Source organism: Oenanthe melanoleuca, chromosome 9 (assembly GCF_029582105.1).
Source record: "Oenanthe melanoleuca isolate GR-GAL-2019-014 chromosome 9, OMel1.0, whole genome shotgun sequence".
Classification (NCBI taxonomy): Eukaryota; Metazoa; Chordata; class Aves; order Passeriformes; family Muscicapidae; genus Oenanthe; species Oenanthe melanoleuca.
Genome location: NC_079343.1, coordinates 21,450,864 through 21,466,550, shown reverse-complemented (window position 1 = coordinate 21,466,550; position 15,687 = coordinate 21,450,864). Strand labels below are relative to the sequence as shown.

Here is a 15,687-nt window from a genome sequence, read left to right as displayed (position 1 = left end):
TCACAGTGCTGGGACCCAATTCTAGCCAGCAGCTGAGCCAGGTGGCCAAGGCTGCATCCTACTCCACTGCCTCGGCGGTGAGATCCTCCTGCTGTAAAGCAGGGTCCCAGCCAGGGTCCCCATCCCTGTTCCTGGGCCAGGGGCTGCTGGAAATGGGGGGCAGATGAGCTGGCAGCTCTGCAGCACATGTATCCCAGTGTGAGCCCAAGTGTGGGAGTTTACAGGGCTTTGACGCAGGAGATGTGTGATGGGGGAATTGTTGCCAGGCTTGGGGAAGGATCCAATCACACCAGGGTGCTCTCGGCAGATTAAGGATTGGAAAGCTCTGGTAATTACTTTGCAGTATAAAAATAGGCCTGGCTTTATCCCTTGCCCTGATCTCCCACTCCTGCCTCTCCCTGCCCCACTCCTTCCCCCACCCAACGGTGAGCAGATGTCATGTACCCAGTGAGCACGGCAGGAGGGCACAGCTGCTGGCCTGGTGCTGGCATTTCTAGATGGAGGGAGTAAAAAAGATGGAGAGGGGGTCTGGAATGGGGTGGTGACAGCAGCACAGCAATGGCATCTGGCTGGCACGTGCAAACTGAGGATCAGGAGACTGGGAGAGGAGCCGGGGCACGCACAGAGGCGTCCCCACATACTGCAGGCTTTGTGCCAGGGAAGCAAGAGCCTGGAGACATCAGCAGAGCAGATGTCTGGTCAGGAGAGGACCATGTCTGTGGGACCATCTGACACAAAGAGGGAACATGGCTCTGGCACTGGCCATCACCACGTGCTGGTGGCTCCAGCAGGACTCAAGAGAAGGCTGCTCCATGCACAGGGACCTTTCATTTCCCTTTGCTGGGGTCTGGGAACATGTGGTGGTTGGAATCACAGAGACAAAGCATGTGGAACACACTCCTGGATATACAATCCCACCTACCTTCTCACCTTCCCCCACAATAGCTCCGGCCAATCTGTGTCTCACTGCAAAGTCGGAACATGAACTCTCCTTCTTATCCCCATCCTTGCACAGTGCTGTATTTGTTTGCTAGAGCCTGGCTGGCCCAAGCCAAAGCAAAAGCTGCTCCCTGCACCCTCCCTGTGAGGCCTCCGCAGCACCCAGCACGCAGGCAGCACTGCAGGCAGCATTGCAGGCAGCAGAGCACGCAGGAGCCTGTAGTCTGGCAGCGAGCCCCAGCATGTTCCATGCAGCCCGTTCAGCCCTGTAGCTCCCACCCACCCCAGCCCCGCCGGAAAAACGGCTCAGCTGCATCCAGAGGCTTCTGGATGGGGGGGCGGCAGCTGCCAGCCCGTTCCAGGCCGTGCAAACCTCGGGCTAGTGGAGCAGTGCTATAAATATCTCCCCTTGCGAGACCCGGTCACGCAGCCGAGATCACGTCAGGGGAAGCGCTGTCCTGCTGCAGGTCTCCGAGCCTCGGTGCCTGCGCAGCACAGCCCCGGAGTCCCCCCATGTCCTGGTTCATGGCCAGGGCACTGGGGTGCAGAGCCCAGAGGCGGCTGGCACAGCAGTGGGCAGATCATGCGGGCAAGCACAGGCGGCATTGCTGCCACTAGCAGAGAGGCAAATGCCAGCTCCGCGGATCCCCCATCTGCCCCCCAGCCACCCCCAACCCCGCTTTACAAGCTCAACACCCCTAAGCCCACCTCAACTGTACAGCACCACAAATGCCCTACGTGAGACCCCCACGCCCACCCACACCTTCACCCCTTCCTGCCGCACCCCGGGCACTCTGCACCCCCTGGCCCACGTACAAATCCTGCAGCCCCTCTGCACCACCCCTCAGACGTGGGGATGACTGCAATCCCTGTTCCCTGCAGAGCCCCCAGCCCTGGGCAGCCCCCAGCCCGGGGAGAGGGGGGAATGCTGCCCTGGCACACCCAGTCCTCGCACCACGCACCGTCGCCCCCAGCCCGGTTTGCAGACGAACACCGCTCCCCTCCCGCCGGTACTTTTCCATACACACCCTCCATGGTCCTTTGTTCTGTGCAAATCCCGGATCCAGCCCGCTCTCGGCATGGGGGTTGTATATACCCCCTGGCCTCCCCGGCTTCACCCTCCAGCGAATCCCCCCTGGGCGCCCCGCTGCCCTGGGAGGGTGCGCGGGCGAGGGTCCCGGGACTCGGGGGGCTGAGCTCCGGCCCGGCCGCCCCCGCCCGCTTGCCTGGCTGCGGCCGCTGCCTCCTTCGCCTCTGCCCGGAGCCGGGACACCGGAGCCGCCGGGGTGCGCAGCCGCCGCGGGGCAGCGGAGCCTTCCAATGGTACCGGAGCCTCCCGCGGCACCGGAGTCTGCCACGAGTACCGGAGCCGCCCGCGGGTACGGGAGGTGCCGAGCTGCCCGGCTGCGGAGCCGCCCAAAGGTACCGGAGCCGCCGGAGCGCGCCGGGTACCGACCCGCGGTACCGACCCGCGGTACCGACACGCGGGGACCGCTCTCGGTGCCGCCGCTCTCCTCCGCTCCTCCCCGCCCCGCGCCGTTGTCTCCCGCTCCCCGGGCCGCCACCGCGGGGCCCGGCCGGGGGGGCTGCGTGCTCCCCGCCCCGCTGCCGGGAGTAGGGACCGGGGCTGAGGCTGAGGAAGGACCCCGGTTCTCCCCCCACTTTCAGTCCCCACTGCAGTGGCGGATCTGGTCTCACACACCCCACTTCGCTGCAGGGCTCTCCCCCTCCCCGCCCCAAATATTGCTCCTGCATGGTCTGCCTGGCCCCCACACCTCCCCCCACAATAATGCCGTCTCCCGTGTTCCTGATTTCTGCTCCCCAGCATCCCAGGTTCCCTCTATCTACATGCAGAGTTCTGCTCTTACCAGACCCCTTTCTTCCACCCACACTTCAATCTCTGCTTCCAGGAGTGCTGCTTTTGGCCCACAGCTCTCCCATTTCTGGGGTGTAGATGACTCCCCCCAGCCACAGATCCCCAGCTGCAGCATTCAGTCCCACCACAGACACAGCTCTATCTGTGGGGCTCCCTGCCTCTCCCAAAGCAGGTCTCACCTCCCTTTCCCCTTGCCATAGGGACCATCTGTGCTGTGGGGAGAGGTTGCTCTGCTCAAGGATCTGCAGCTGCAGCAAGCAAGACCCCAAGATGAGAGTGGGGCAGGATGTCAAGGGGGCATGGGGCATCCCCCATGCAAACCAAAAGAGTCTCCCAGCGTGCACTAAGGGATATGCTGGGGCTGTTATGAGGACAGGGAGGTTCAGCGAGCACTTGAGGAGCACAGGGAAGGGGTGACCAGTCCCTCCTGCTTGGCCCTGGCCCTGTGTTTCCCATACAGCGATGGAGGGACGCAGCCAACTGGCTGGGGAGGGATCCCAGCATGGCCACAGCAGTCCCAGCTTAGGGCTGTGCTGAGAAATCCAAGCGCCACTAGACAGACTCTGCTTGCCTTGGCTGTGCCCCCCGCCCGGCAAAGCGCCCGTGGGCAGCCACAGGCCACCCGCAGATCCAACCTGTCTCTGGCCACCCACCTCCCAAGCCCAGTTCTGGGTCACTGCCACCCCCCTGTCCCTGCCCGAGCTGCTGCAGACGAGCTGATGCTGATCTGCTCTCTCCGTGGTGAGGACGACTCGCCGGCAGGAAGGAAAGCCGAGCTGCTCTGGCAGGGAAAAGGCAAGTTAAACCCCCCTCACTCCCTGTTTTAGTGGGGAAATCTGCACAAATCCAGTGTTATCCTGGTGGTTTGGGGTTGGGGCAGTGCCCAGCTGCTGGCAGCGCCTGCACGGTCTGGCACAGCGCTCCCTGGCCACCCGGACGCTGAGCTGAGACCGCGCCAGCTCGCTTCAGCCAGGGCGAGCACTGACAGCCCTGCTGAGCATGGCTGGAGCGGGCAGCTCAGCAGCCTCATCGGCTTTGCTGCTGGAATGAGCCGAGGAGGAGGAGGGCTGGTGCCCCAGCAGGGAGGAGGGGCTGTCACCAATCTCCTGGGGACACTTGGCCATTGCTTCCAGTCTCTGCTGTTCCCTTCCAGCTGCCTGGGCTGGACTGGAGCTGCCTGGATGGAGATGGCTGTCCTGGGAGCCATCTGTCCCCTGGCACTCATTAGGGGATGTGAAGGGGGCGAGTGTGGGAGCTCAGGGCTCTTTTTGTGGAGTGGAAGAAGTTGGATGACAGCAGTGGGATGGAAGGTGGCACCACAGCCCAGTGTGCAGGAGGGAAACTGAGGCACAGTGGCTGCACCCAGGGGCAGGTGGGAGGCTCTGTCCAAGTCTTTGGAGAGCAGTGCCCTTGTGGAGTGGGCACAGCACTTCCCGGGAGGGCGGCACAGCTGATGGCGACCGAGATAATGCTGAAAATACGCCAGTGGCTTTGTTGCTGGTGACAATGGCCCGCAGTATTTTTAGCTGTTGTAGCTGTAGCGACAGAACAGCCTCTCCTGTCCAGCTGCTGCCCCATCCCGCCCTCAGTGTCGCCGGGCCCCCCTGGCCCCCCAGGGCTGCTTCCCGGTGCTGTGGATACCGTAACGTTAGAAACTAAACACAAACACCTCACCCACTGCCACCCCCGGCTGAGTCACGGCACTGCCTGCTCCCCTCGCCCCTGCCTCTCCCTCCCTCCTGCCCACCCCCAGCCCCAAAAGCAGCAGCTGGTGCCCCCCAAGCCAGCCCTGCTCTCACTTATGGGATATTGCCTCTCCCAGGGCAAAGCTTGGGGTTGGCTTCACTTGCTCCCATCTCAGGACTTCAAGAGATGGGGATTTATGGAGAAAACTCTGCAAGGCATCACCACTGTCCCCAAATCCATGACATTGGGACTACCCCACTGCAGAGAGTCAGACCCTGAGCAGTGCCCAGCCTGCCAGCATGACCCCAGCCTTTATCCCTAGACCTCAGGGATAAAAAGTCAGGAACAGGCAGAGGCAGAAGGAGCTGCTTTGCATTCTGTGTCAAGGGCCAGGCTGGGTTGCTGTGCCCCCTTGTCCCATTGAAGGAGAATGGGGTGTAGGAGCAGGAATTCTGGGGTCACAGTTGCGTGGGACGTGGGGGAACGAGGCAGCTCTGCTTGCCCCTCGGGGGAGGTGTCAGCACCCGACTTCTGCCAGACTCTGCATATTGATACTCTCATTTCACCTTGAGGGGGAGCAAGGGATGAGTGGGACCCCATCCAGTCTCCCAGGGATGATGGAGTGCCCCACTTCTGTGCTGTCCCAGCCCTCATGGGAATTTTGGGCTGCTTTTGGTGGAGCTGGTAGGCTGCTGCAGGGCACATGGGGCTGTAGCTCCATAGTCCAGGCCACGCACACTGGCACAGCTGCCCTTCTTCCATGACCCACATCTCAGTGCCCTTGGCACCCGTGGGTGTTCAAGGGCCGGGAGAGCAGCTGCACCACTTCTTCTCTAAAATAAGGCTGTGGCCAGCAGGGAGGCTGGGGTGGGCAGCCACGGCTGTGACTATGTTAGGATGTTCTGGGACTGAGGGCAGATCACATCACAGGGACGAATTAATTAACACTCAGCAGTTTTGGATGATGTCCCAGGCTTTTTTTCCATTTTCATTTTAGCAAACTCCCAAGTCTGCTTGGCGCCTGCCGGGTCTCTAGGCTGGTGGTTGGGGGTGGGGGCACCCATGTAGCTGCCTAAGTACCTGCAGGTGCTGGGGTGGCATCATGGGCACCCCACCGGCTCAATGCCTTCCTGCTCCCCAAAATTTGGATGCTCTCACTGACCCTGGGGGCCAGTGCAGTCAAAAGCACTTTTCAGGGCCTGATGGAGCCCCTACTTTCCTGCTGTGGGTTTTCTTTACTCTCTGTCCTGCCTGCAAGAGGCTCACACACACGCCTCATGCCTGGCTTACAGCCCTGAAAATTATCCGGGAGAGGGATTTTTAAATAAAAGTTGTAAACACCCTCAAATAGGACTTTTATTACCCCAAAATGGTGTGGGGATGAAGGATCAGGGCTGTGGGTGTGCATGTGGGGGGGGGCTGGCCCAGGTGAAGGGGTCTGGGGGGTGTCAGTGTGTCCAGATGTGTCCAGCTGTGTGAGTGCACACGTCTCTGGCTGGGTGTGAGCAGTACAGCTGTGACAGTGTGGGGGTCTGGGGGTGCTTGCATTGCACAGAGCTGCACTGGGGCAGGGATGTCCCCACTGGGGCACATGGCACTGCTCGAGCTCAGTCCTCACCCTCATTTCCCGCTGATGAAACCGGTGCTCCTCCCTGTCAGGCCTCTACCTCCCCAGTGAAAGAAAGGGTGTGGCGGCTGAAAACATGCCCGTGCCTCCCGTGCAGGCGGCCAGGGAGAAGCCCCGCGCCAGCCAGCCTCGCCCAGCCCCCCCCAACACCTTTAAATTTAGCTCTTCCCTCTCCAGCTGTGCGAGCCAGGCTGGCGGCCAAAACCTCTGGAGCCGTACACAGCCCTTGGAGAGCAGCCGCCTGCCTGGGCGGGCTTTGGAGCCCCTGTCCTCGCTCCCCATGCACTGCGATGGCTCACGCCTGTGGTCACCTCAGCCTATGCCCTGGGCGAGTGGGAAGGGTTCGCTGGCACAAGGTCCTCCCAGGGAATTTGGGGCAGAGCTGAAAATGACTCCCCAGGCTCAAGGAAGGAGATCCGTGCTAGCAATACAAGCCAGTCCAGCTCCGCTACTCCAGAAGAGCGGGGAATCCAGCAGGCACGCCCTGTGCTCACCTTCTGTGCGCTGCCTGCCCGGCTGAAACTCGGAGAGCACAGCACCACTCACCTGCACACACACATCACCCGTGTGTGCGTGCTCAGACACGGCACACGCGTGGCACAGGTGTCCCCAAGGCTGTGCGAGCACGCGTGGGCTCACCGGGGCACCCACCTGCCAGCGCCTGCAGCCACGGCGGGCGAGCACACGTGCAGACACGGAGGTGTGTTTGTGTGTGTGCCCTGTGCACGTGTGCGCACACACGCGAGTTCTGGGGAGTGGGGTGCACACACACGCGAGTTCTGGGGAGTGGGGGGCACTCACAGCACACGCGGCCTCGCTGGGAGCGCGTGTGGGTGGGCAGCGCGCATGTGGGCTGGCGTGTGCTGTGCCCAGGCACCACCAGATGGTGCCCTGCCTCCGTGTCACCTTCTGGGGACACAAACCTGCTCCCTGCGCGGGGACATGGAGGGGTTCATGAGGGGACACCGCCCTCTGCGCCAGGCAGAGCCCCCCACCATAGCCAGGGGAGAGTGACAGCTACGGTGACACCTGCCTGTGCCAGCGCTTCCTTGGAGAAGATGAAGGAGGTGGATCAGCACCTTGGTGGCACTGAAGGAGGGGGCTTTGCTGCAGGGGGTAGGCTGGTGGCAGGGAAGCAGGCACAGCTCGGGGAAGCTGCAAGGTCTGTGTATAATTTGGGTGGGTGGGCAGCTTCCCCCTCCCCAGTTGTGTCCATACATTTTTGAGTGTCAGTGGTCCCCAGCCTGCAGCGACCATAAACCTGCCCAGAATGGGAGATGTTCGACTCACACCTGCAGGCGTGGGGTGGGGGCTGCAGCGCGTCCCCATCCTCACTTCATGGGGCTGAGACCTGAACAAACTCACCACACACAGGCTTGGCAGAAATGAGAGGGAAGATTAAAGAGGGGGGACCCGCAATTTCTGGTCCATCCCTCTCCCAGCTCTATGGGCTTCTGTCCCCACACCCCCTGCCCGTCTGCCCCATGTGCATGGGTCCCTCCCAGGCTCCTCACCAGTTCCCTGTGAGTGCTGTGTGCCCTGGGGAGCTGCCATCGGGCCGGGAGGGAGGCTCGGGAGCCTCCCCGGTCCCGCAGCTCCTCCAAACCGGCTCTACCTACCTAGGAGTCCAGACCTGCTGGGGAGCCCCGGCGGGTCCCGTCCCCACCGACTCCTCTGCCCCAGGAGCGGCCCCATCCCCACGGGCAAAGGGACCGGGCACAGCGGTGCCCCCGACACGCGGCTCGGAAAGGCTCTCTCTGCCCGGAAAGCACCAGCCGCGGGGTGCCAGTGTTTGGCCGTGTCACCCCTTCACACAAAGAGCCCGGCACAAACCCGCCCTGTGCCCGGACTCACCGCAGCACGGCTCTGCCTGGCAGATCCCGGGACACGCACGCCCAGGAGTGCCGGTACCGGCGGCACCCTGTGGGCGGCTGAGCCCGGCTCTGCCGTGAGCTGGGCTGGGCTGTGCTGAGCAGAAATGAGGCGTCCCCACGTGCCGGCACTGGGCGCGCACCCCCGACTCCCCCCCAAACTGGGACGGGCCCGCGAGCACGGATGCAATAGGGAACACGGGGATGCGGTGGGGAACATGGGGATGCGATCCTGAGCACGGGGATGCGGTGGGGAACACGGGGATGCGGTGGGGAACACGGGGACGCTGTGCGGGACACGGGGATGCGGTGCGGAACAGGGAGATGCGATCCTGAGCACGGGGATGCGATCCTGGACACGGAGATGCGGTGCGGGACACGGGGATGGATCCTGGGCACGGGGATGCGGTGCGGCACATGTGGATGCGATCCTGGACACAGGAACCCGCCGCGCCCGTGCGGGTAGCGGGTCACACACAGCGAGGGCAGGGCGGGCAGCAGGTCCCCGGCGAGGCCACTCCGCACCCCCCGCTGCCCTCCGTGTTTTCCCTGCAGCCTTTTGTGTGTGCGGCGCCGAGCGCGGGGAGGGCGCCCGGCCTTCCCCTTCCCCCTCCTCCTCCTCCTCCCCGATCCCGCCCCCCGGCCGCCATTTCGCAGCGCCGGCCTCACCCGCGCCCTCTCCACATCATGGAGGACCGGCGGAGGCAGGAACAAAGAGCCCCCGTGCGCCCCTGCCCCGCCGCCGGGCACGGCCGGTCCGCGGTGCCCCCGCCCCACGGGCATCCTCCGCGGGTTTCCCGGTCCCTCCGCCCCACGGGCAGCCCCCGCTGTGCCCGGGCTGAGTCTGATGAGGAGTGTTAATTCAGAGCCATCCGGAATCCGCGTGTGATGAGTTTGTGGCGGTCTCAGCCCGGGGGAAGCAGCGCCTGCCGTGTCCCGGGCTGCAGTGGTCCCCACGCACCTGTGCCAGGGAGGGGCTGTGTGTGCAGCCCTGCGTGCACCCTGTGTGCTGGTGTGACCGTGTATGCACACGAGTGGGGCACTGGTGTGACAGTGTGTGCACATGTGCTGGGTGGGGCACAGGGGAGAGCACATGGCTCGTGTGGGTGTGCGATGACACCGCAGCCGGCGCAGGTGGCTCGGGTGTGACAGCGCAGGTGTGTCTGCACACGTGGCACCGTGTGTGCTGCACGGCTGTGAGTGTGCCAGGCTGGGGGGTGTGACAGCAGGAGCGTGTGCAAGTGTGCATCAGCATCTGGGGTGTACGTGGGAGCCTGATTCTGTGAGTGTGCATGTGGGGGCACACACATCTGGAACACATTTTGTACATCCAGGCTGTGTCCCCTATTTCTTCCCTTGGTGTGAGGGCACAGGGCTGAGTCTGAGGGGCAGCCAGAGGGGACTGTGGTGCATGGCAGTGGGCACAGCCTTAGCCACAGGCTGGACTGGACCCCCCATGGGCACTAGCAGCAGGGTGCCCAGACAGAGTGGTTCTGCTCTTCTTCCTCTCCCCGGCAGTTCAGTCCCAGCCATGCCCCAGTCACTACTGGTCACACTGAAACCAACACCAGGGCTGGGAGGAGAGCCTGGAGTCCTCGCTGCCCTGCCCTAACCCCTGTGCCCATGGTATGGCCCCAGGTGCCCCAGGGAGGGGAAATGGAGGGAACAGTGGCACTGGATGGCATGTGTGCCTGGGAATGCAGGAGGCAGCTGGGATGCTACTCCCTGGCCCTGCCCAGCCCTCCTTGCTGTGGGCCACATGCAAGGGCCTCATCCTGTCCTCTGGAGCCCGTGGCATTCCTGACTCCTTCCCTCATATTCCACCTGGTTTTTATTCTGTCCTCCCTTTCAGGTTTATCTTGTCCTGGCAATGACAGGCCTGTCTGTTCCACCTCCCACTACACATCAGTTGTTCCCAGCTCACCCTAGCTTTGGGCACCACTCATTCTTTGAGCTGAGTGCAACCAAAACATCTCTCCTTCCACGGGGCTTGTATTGCCCACCCCCACCCCATATCCTTCCAAGGAGAAACCAATCCTAGCAGAAGTGCAGGGCACAGCTCACCTGCAAACAGGCTGGGACCAGTGCCTGGAGCCATCCTCAGCATCACAGCCCTTGCTTTTGCATGCATGAGCTCCAGCCCCTATTGTGCCCCACTACTCTACCCCATGGTGCCCTTGCTGGGCACCAATCAAGGCTGTCAACCCATAAATCTGCCTTCATCAGCTGAGGGTACAGAACACCAGGGAGGACACGGTGGGTGCACTGGTGCCACCCTGCCCTGCATGAGCAGTGCACAGTGAGCAGTACCCTGATCACGGCTCCATCCCTCCCTGGCGCCTTCCAGCCACCAGCATCAAGGCACTTTGTCAGCATTAAATATTCAGTTCTGTTCTCCATCCCCTCCCTGCAAAGGAGTTGAGCATGGCAATGAACTGCTGGCCTGCCCGTGCCCTGTGCCTCTGGGATGTGCTGCATGCCAGGCTCCTGCAGCAGCGCCTGGGAGCACAGAGAGGAGAACCACATCCCCCAGCACCCGGACAGGTGGTGGCCCTGGGGACCAGGGTCACCTTCCCCCCTCACCAGCTGCTCTCCAGTGCATCCACCTGCTGCAATACAGGCTTGAGCTCACCCTGCATCTCTGTTCCTGGTTTAGATCTGTCCAGGAGCAGCTCCCTCTTGGCTACCCTCATGCCCCTCCACTGACAAGTACCAGCTGGCCTGTGCACCTGGTGGCCTGTTGAGCACAGATTAATGCCCATCAGGCCCCGAACAAGGTCCCTTGAGGGCAGTGGGAGCTCCCTGCATGCTGCAGCAGGAGCAGGCTGGGTGGCAGGTGGCTGTCCCCGTGTGGAAATCCCATGGGATGGTCAGCAGGCACAGGCAGCAGAGCTAAAGGGGGTCTGCAAGGAGAGAAATATGATTGGAGGGGGAGCCCTGAGTGCTGGACAAGTGCTGGGGCTTGAGGGTCCTTCTGTGAAGCAGAGCAACAGCAAACCCTGACCCAGAGCCAAGGCTGGAGAAGAGAAACAGCAGGAGGTGTGCGAGCATCCCAGCTTTGGAAGTCCAAGCCAGCATCCTGGGCTGCTAGGGAGGGAAGGTCGCCAAAAGCTTCAATCCACCAGGGCAACTGGGAGCTCAGGGAACTGGGAAGCAGGACAGAGTGAGGGCATGGGAAGAAACAGCTGTCACAGTGTGGCAGGGACTGTGTTCTGCTGCCTGGGTATCACAGGGCAGGACAATGGCAGGAGTGATATTTTTCTGGAGAGCAATAAATATTATAGTTGGGGAAAGAGAGGTGAATTCTGGTTGAGGAGAGGCTGGAAAGTGCCACACCACATCCCACCACCATAGCTGTCTACAATCTCCCGGGAGAGGGATGAGCAGGGGTCTCGTTTTCTTTTCACCTTTAGGTCCATTTTCAGGCTTCCCTCTGTGACCGTGAAGAGCAGGAATGTGCAGTGTGTGGTGGAAATGAGAGCTCGAATCCTGCTCACGAGCACAAAGCGTGCAGGGAGCAGGACACCAGGTCACAGGAATGTCCCCACGCTTACTGCAAGGCAGAAATTCCCTATCCACAGCCGGGAGGGGGAACATCCAGAGCAGCACCGTTCTTGGTGTGCACAGCTGGGAAGATTCGGGACCCCCCACGAGGGCTGGGAGATCCGGACTCAGGGCACGGCTGAGTGAGCCCAGTCCCAGCCTGGCTGCTCTCGGGAGCCCTGGGAACAGGGGCGAGCCCCCCCTGCCATTCCTGCAGCGTGGCATCATCGCTGCGCACGCTGCCGCTGCAGTAATTGCCGCTGGAGTAATAATTGCCGCCGGGCTGGGTGCCAGCGCAGCCCCCGGCACAGAGATAACTCAGCCTGCCCCTCCTGCTCGCCCCCGGCAGCCCAGGGACCCCCCGGGGGGGCGAGTGCGGAGGGAGGCGATGTGGGGCACTGGGGCAGCCTCCTGCCGCTCAAAGGCCGTTCCGTGCATCCCCCCACCCTAATTTGAGGCATCTGCTTGGCAAAGCCCGAGGGCTTCCCGTTGCAAAGGCCACCGGAGCATTTTAATAGCGTGCTTTTGCCTGGCTTCCTTCCTGGGAATAAACCACGTCCCGGTGATAGAGAGCATAAAACCCGCAGCGTTAACGGCCAGCGGCCAAAGCTGGGAGCGGGCAGAGCTGCACCCACCCCCCGCCCCTCCCGTCTGGGGGGACACGACCTGCCAGAGCCCTGCCACGGGCCCATCCCTGCTGCCCTGCAAAACAGGATGCAATAAACCCCTCCGGGAGCCCGAGTGACAGCAGGGAAGGGCGGAGGGATGGCTGGTTGTGCTGGGTGGCTGCTGCGGGCAGCCTGCACTGTGGAGGGTTTTGGGGGGACTGTCCCCCTGTGCCTGGCAGCCCTTGCTTGCCCAGGAGTGGACACCACTGCCCCAGAGGAGTCATATCCCAGGAAGGTGAGCTGGACCCCCATCGAGTGCCTCTGTGCTGCCCCAGAGCCCTGCCTGCATCCTGGGGACAGGAAGGGACACTTGTCGTGTCCAGGAGTCACACTTCCACCATAGAGTCTGGGAGGGTTTCGTCCTTGGCCTGCTCAAGCTGAATCTCTTCCCAAAGTGTATTTTAATAATTAAACTACATTTTAGACTGAACGAAGTGAAGGAAGAGCATCCCACGGGGCATTGTGAGTTGCCCACTCATTGCCCCCAGCCCGTGGGCAGCTCCAGCAGTACAGGCTGGAGCCCCCAACGTCCCAGGCACCCCACTGCTGAAAGAACATGGAAACACAGTGATAACACCAGGGCCAGAGGGGAAGTTTCTGGAAAACTATGTCAGATAAATCACCACAACCCCTGTGTTCTCACCCTAAGTACTGACGGGTGGATTCTGCAGGGAGTTTTGGGCAGTTGTGGTTTTTATGGTGGGAAAATGGAGTGGGGGAGCTGTGGGATGAGGCCATTTGATGCCCCTTTTCTGCCTCTGGGTTTGTGGAACTTGGCTTCTTTGGGGTGTGTGGAGTGCAGGCTGGGGCTGACAGGGGTTCAGGGGCCAGCCTGTGGCATAGGCACAGCACTCGGAGCCCCACAGCTGTGGGATGGGTCTGTCAGGGCTCATCCCAGGTGAGGGGGCTGGCAGTCATGCCCTGGGTCCCCAGGGAGCTCCCACAGCAGCACAGCTCAGGTGTGAACTCAGATCAAAGCCCTTCCTGCAGGTGGGGTGGCTGGGTGCACCATGTGTGGCTTCTCCCCTGTCTAATAAGGAGTTGAGCTGTGGCACAGCCTGTCTCTGTGGTAAAGGAAGGGAAAACCTCTCTCTCCCTCCCCCAGCTGTACATTTTTGCCAGCCCTGTTGACCTCAGCATGTTTGCAGGTTACCGCCCCTCTGTCCAGAGGGATGGAAATGTGGTCAAAGTTTATTGGAAGGACACCAGCCACACACGTGTGTTTGTGTGTGTTTGTGTGTGTTTGTGTGTGTGTTTGTGTGTATATAGACAAAGCATGATGACCTTTGTTTTTTTGGGAAGCTGCACTGAAAGGCAAAGCCAGGAGGGGAGGAAGCAAACAGGCAGGAAGGAGGAACACAGTAGGTGTATTTTCAGCTGTGCTCTGCCTCCCTGCAGCACAGGAAGGCAGCTGGGAAGGAGGGCACAGGGACAAATGGCAGCAGCAGGAGCCAGGTCCCAGAGAGCAGCAGAGGGGATCAGCCTTCACACCATGCTGGTGGAGCAAAAACAGTCACTGTGTCCCACTGGAGCAATGTTTTGCCAGTCTGTGTCACAGACACCTGGCCTCATCACCCAAAGGTGCTTTCAGGATCATTACAGGGCGTCTCTCCTGCAGAGAACAGCCTGGGGGCTGTGCACATCCCATCCTGCTGGGATTCCCATCTTCCTGGCACAAGGGCATTTAACCCCTGGTGCTTTGCTTGTGCCAGAGGAAATCCGCCTATCGAGGCACTTCCAGCAGGCACTGGAGCAGAGTGTGTGGTGGTGGGGACCTTCAGCTGCTGTGACTAACTTTCTTCCCCATGCCAGGCCAGGCTCTGACCAGGCTTGTCCCCTCTGATCATACCAGAGATTGCTCTGAGGACTGGGCTCTGCTCCTCTGTGTCAGGCAGGTGACATCCCACTCACCTGTGGCTTGGTCTGCAGGAAGGAGAGATGCTGCTGAGCTGGCCACACTGCTTGGCTGTGGCTGTCACTCAGCTGTCACTCCCTGTATCCCTCCTGTGGAGTGAGGAAGTGGCAGAAACTTGGGTGTGCTTTGCCACAGGTACTGGGCTCTCTTGCTCAGACACACAAATACACATTCCTCCTTTTGTATCTGACAGAGGCTGCTGCCTCCAGCCCGGCCATGGCATGTGAAATCACAGGGTCCACAGCACCTAATTCCCAGGCCACTGCCTGTGCCCATTGCTGGGGTCACCAGGGTGCCAAGAGCAGGGCAGAGTGTGGCTGTGATGGTACCTGGGGATGTGTGGGGCTGTGGTGTTTCTCTGGCACACCCAGGCAGGCAAGGACATCACTCTCTGCTGCTGCCAAGGGGGCTTTGACAAAGGACAGTGTCCAAGAGGACTGTCCAGGGACTGAGCAGAGGGAACCAGCCCCTGCCCTCCTGTTGGATAGCAGTGTCCCCAAACCCAGTACCCCAGGCATATGCCAAAAGGAAGATACCAGGATGACTTTCAGGAGACCATACCAGTCCCACATCCTGAGACAATTCATACTGCAGCCATAGTGTCACTTTTCCAGGGCAAAGGTGAGTCCCCTCCATCTGGGCCCAGCAGTCCCACTGTCCCTGGAGGTTGTTATGAACACTGGGAACAAAGATTGAGCTTAGAACAGCCAGTCCTTTCCCGAAACTGCACTTACTCTGTCCCACCACCAGCCCTTCCCCAGTCACCACTGCACATTGTTCCCAGTCCCTTCCCAGAGCAGCTGAAGGTCCTGGCTGTGCTGACAGAGATTGCAGAGCCAGTGTGGAGACCACAAGGCTGTGCCATTCCTGGGGGACAAGCCCGGGAGCAGGGGGACGCTCAGGGCCCAGCCTGCCCAAATACAGGGACAAGGACCAGCCAGTGCCCATGTGCCAGAGCAATGCCATGTTGGAAGGATCCTGGCCAAGGCTCTCATCAGGGACCACCACAGCATCCTGGAGCCAGGCAAGTCAGCCCTGGTGACTCAGAGGAGAGAGGAGAAATTCAGACTCCTCTGCCCTCCGACTGGTTTCCTGGCTCCTCTAAATTTGCATAACAGTCCCTCAGCTGTTCCCTGGGGCCAATGGGACCCCCGTAGCAGCCGGGCCCCCTGCGGCAGCCGCAGGTTCCTGCGGTCAGCCCCAGCTCTCGCTCTTGCTCATGCAAACAACTGCACCAACGGCTCCCTCCGGCACGTGGGGCTGGCGAGCGCCCGCCCTCGGCCCCAGCCAGGGCTCGTCCCCATCCCAAGTGCCTCGGGGGGACTGCAAGCCCGTGGCGGCTCAGTCACGCTCCAGGCAGCAATCGGGGCAGTGACATCTCTCTAACAACAGGGTGAGGAATGGTGGCTCCGTGGGTGGCTGTGACCAATGTCTTCTCCATCCTCTGCTCACGCAAGGCTGGTGGCTTTGGCACAGAAGTGCCGCGGTGGCATCCAAGTTCACCAACGGTTCGCTGGGTGACTTCCCACAGGGCAAAGGTCGAGGCCCCTCGCACTTCCCAG

At 61.5% G+C, this 15,687-nt stretch overlaps 1 long non-coding RNA gene across 1 annotated transcript in view; it reads left to right on the top strand.

Moving 5' to 3' along the window:
- Positions 1–13,502: 13,502 nt before the first annotated feature.
- Positions 13,503–15,687, top strand: part of LOC130256899 (uncharacterized) — an 11,382-nt gene continuing 9,197 nt past the window's right edge. Inside the window, exon 1 of the long non-coding RNA XR_008841200.1 lies at positions 13,503–15,687. This exon is cut by the window's right edge and continues 298 nt beyond it. This is a non-coding gene — a long non-coding RNA (uncharacterized LOC130256899).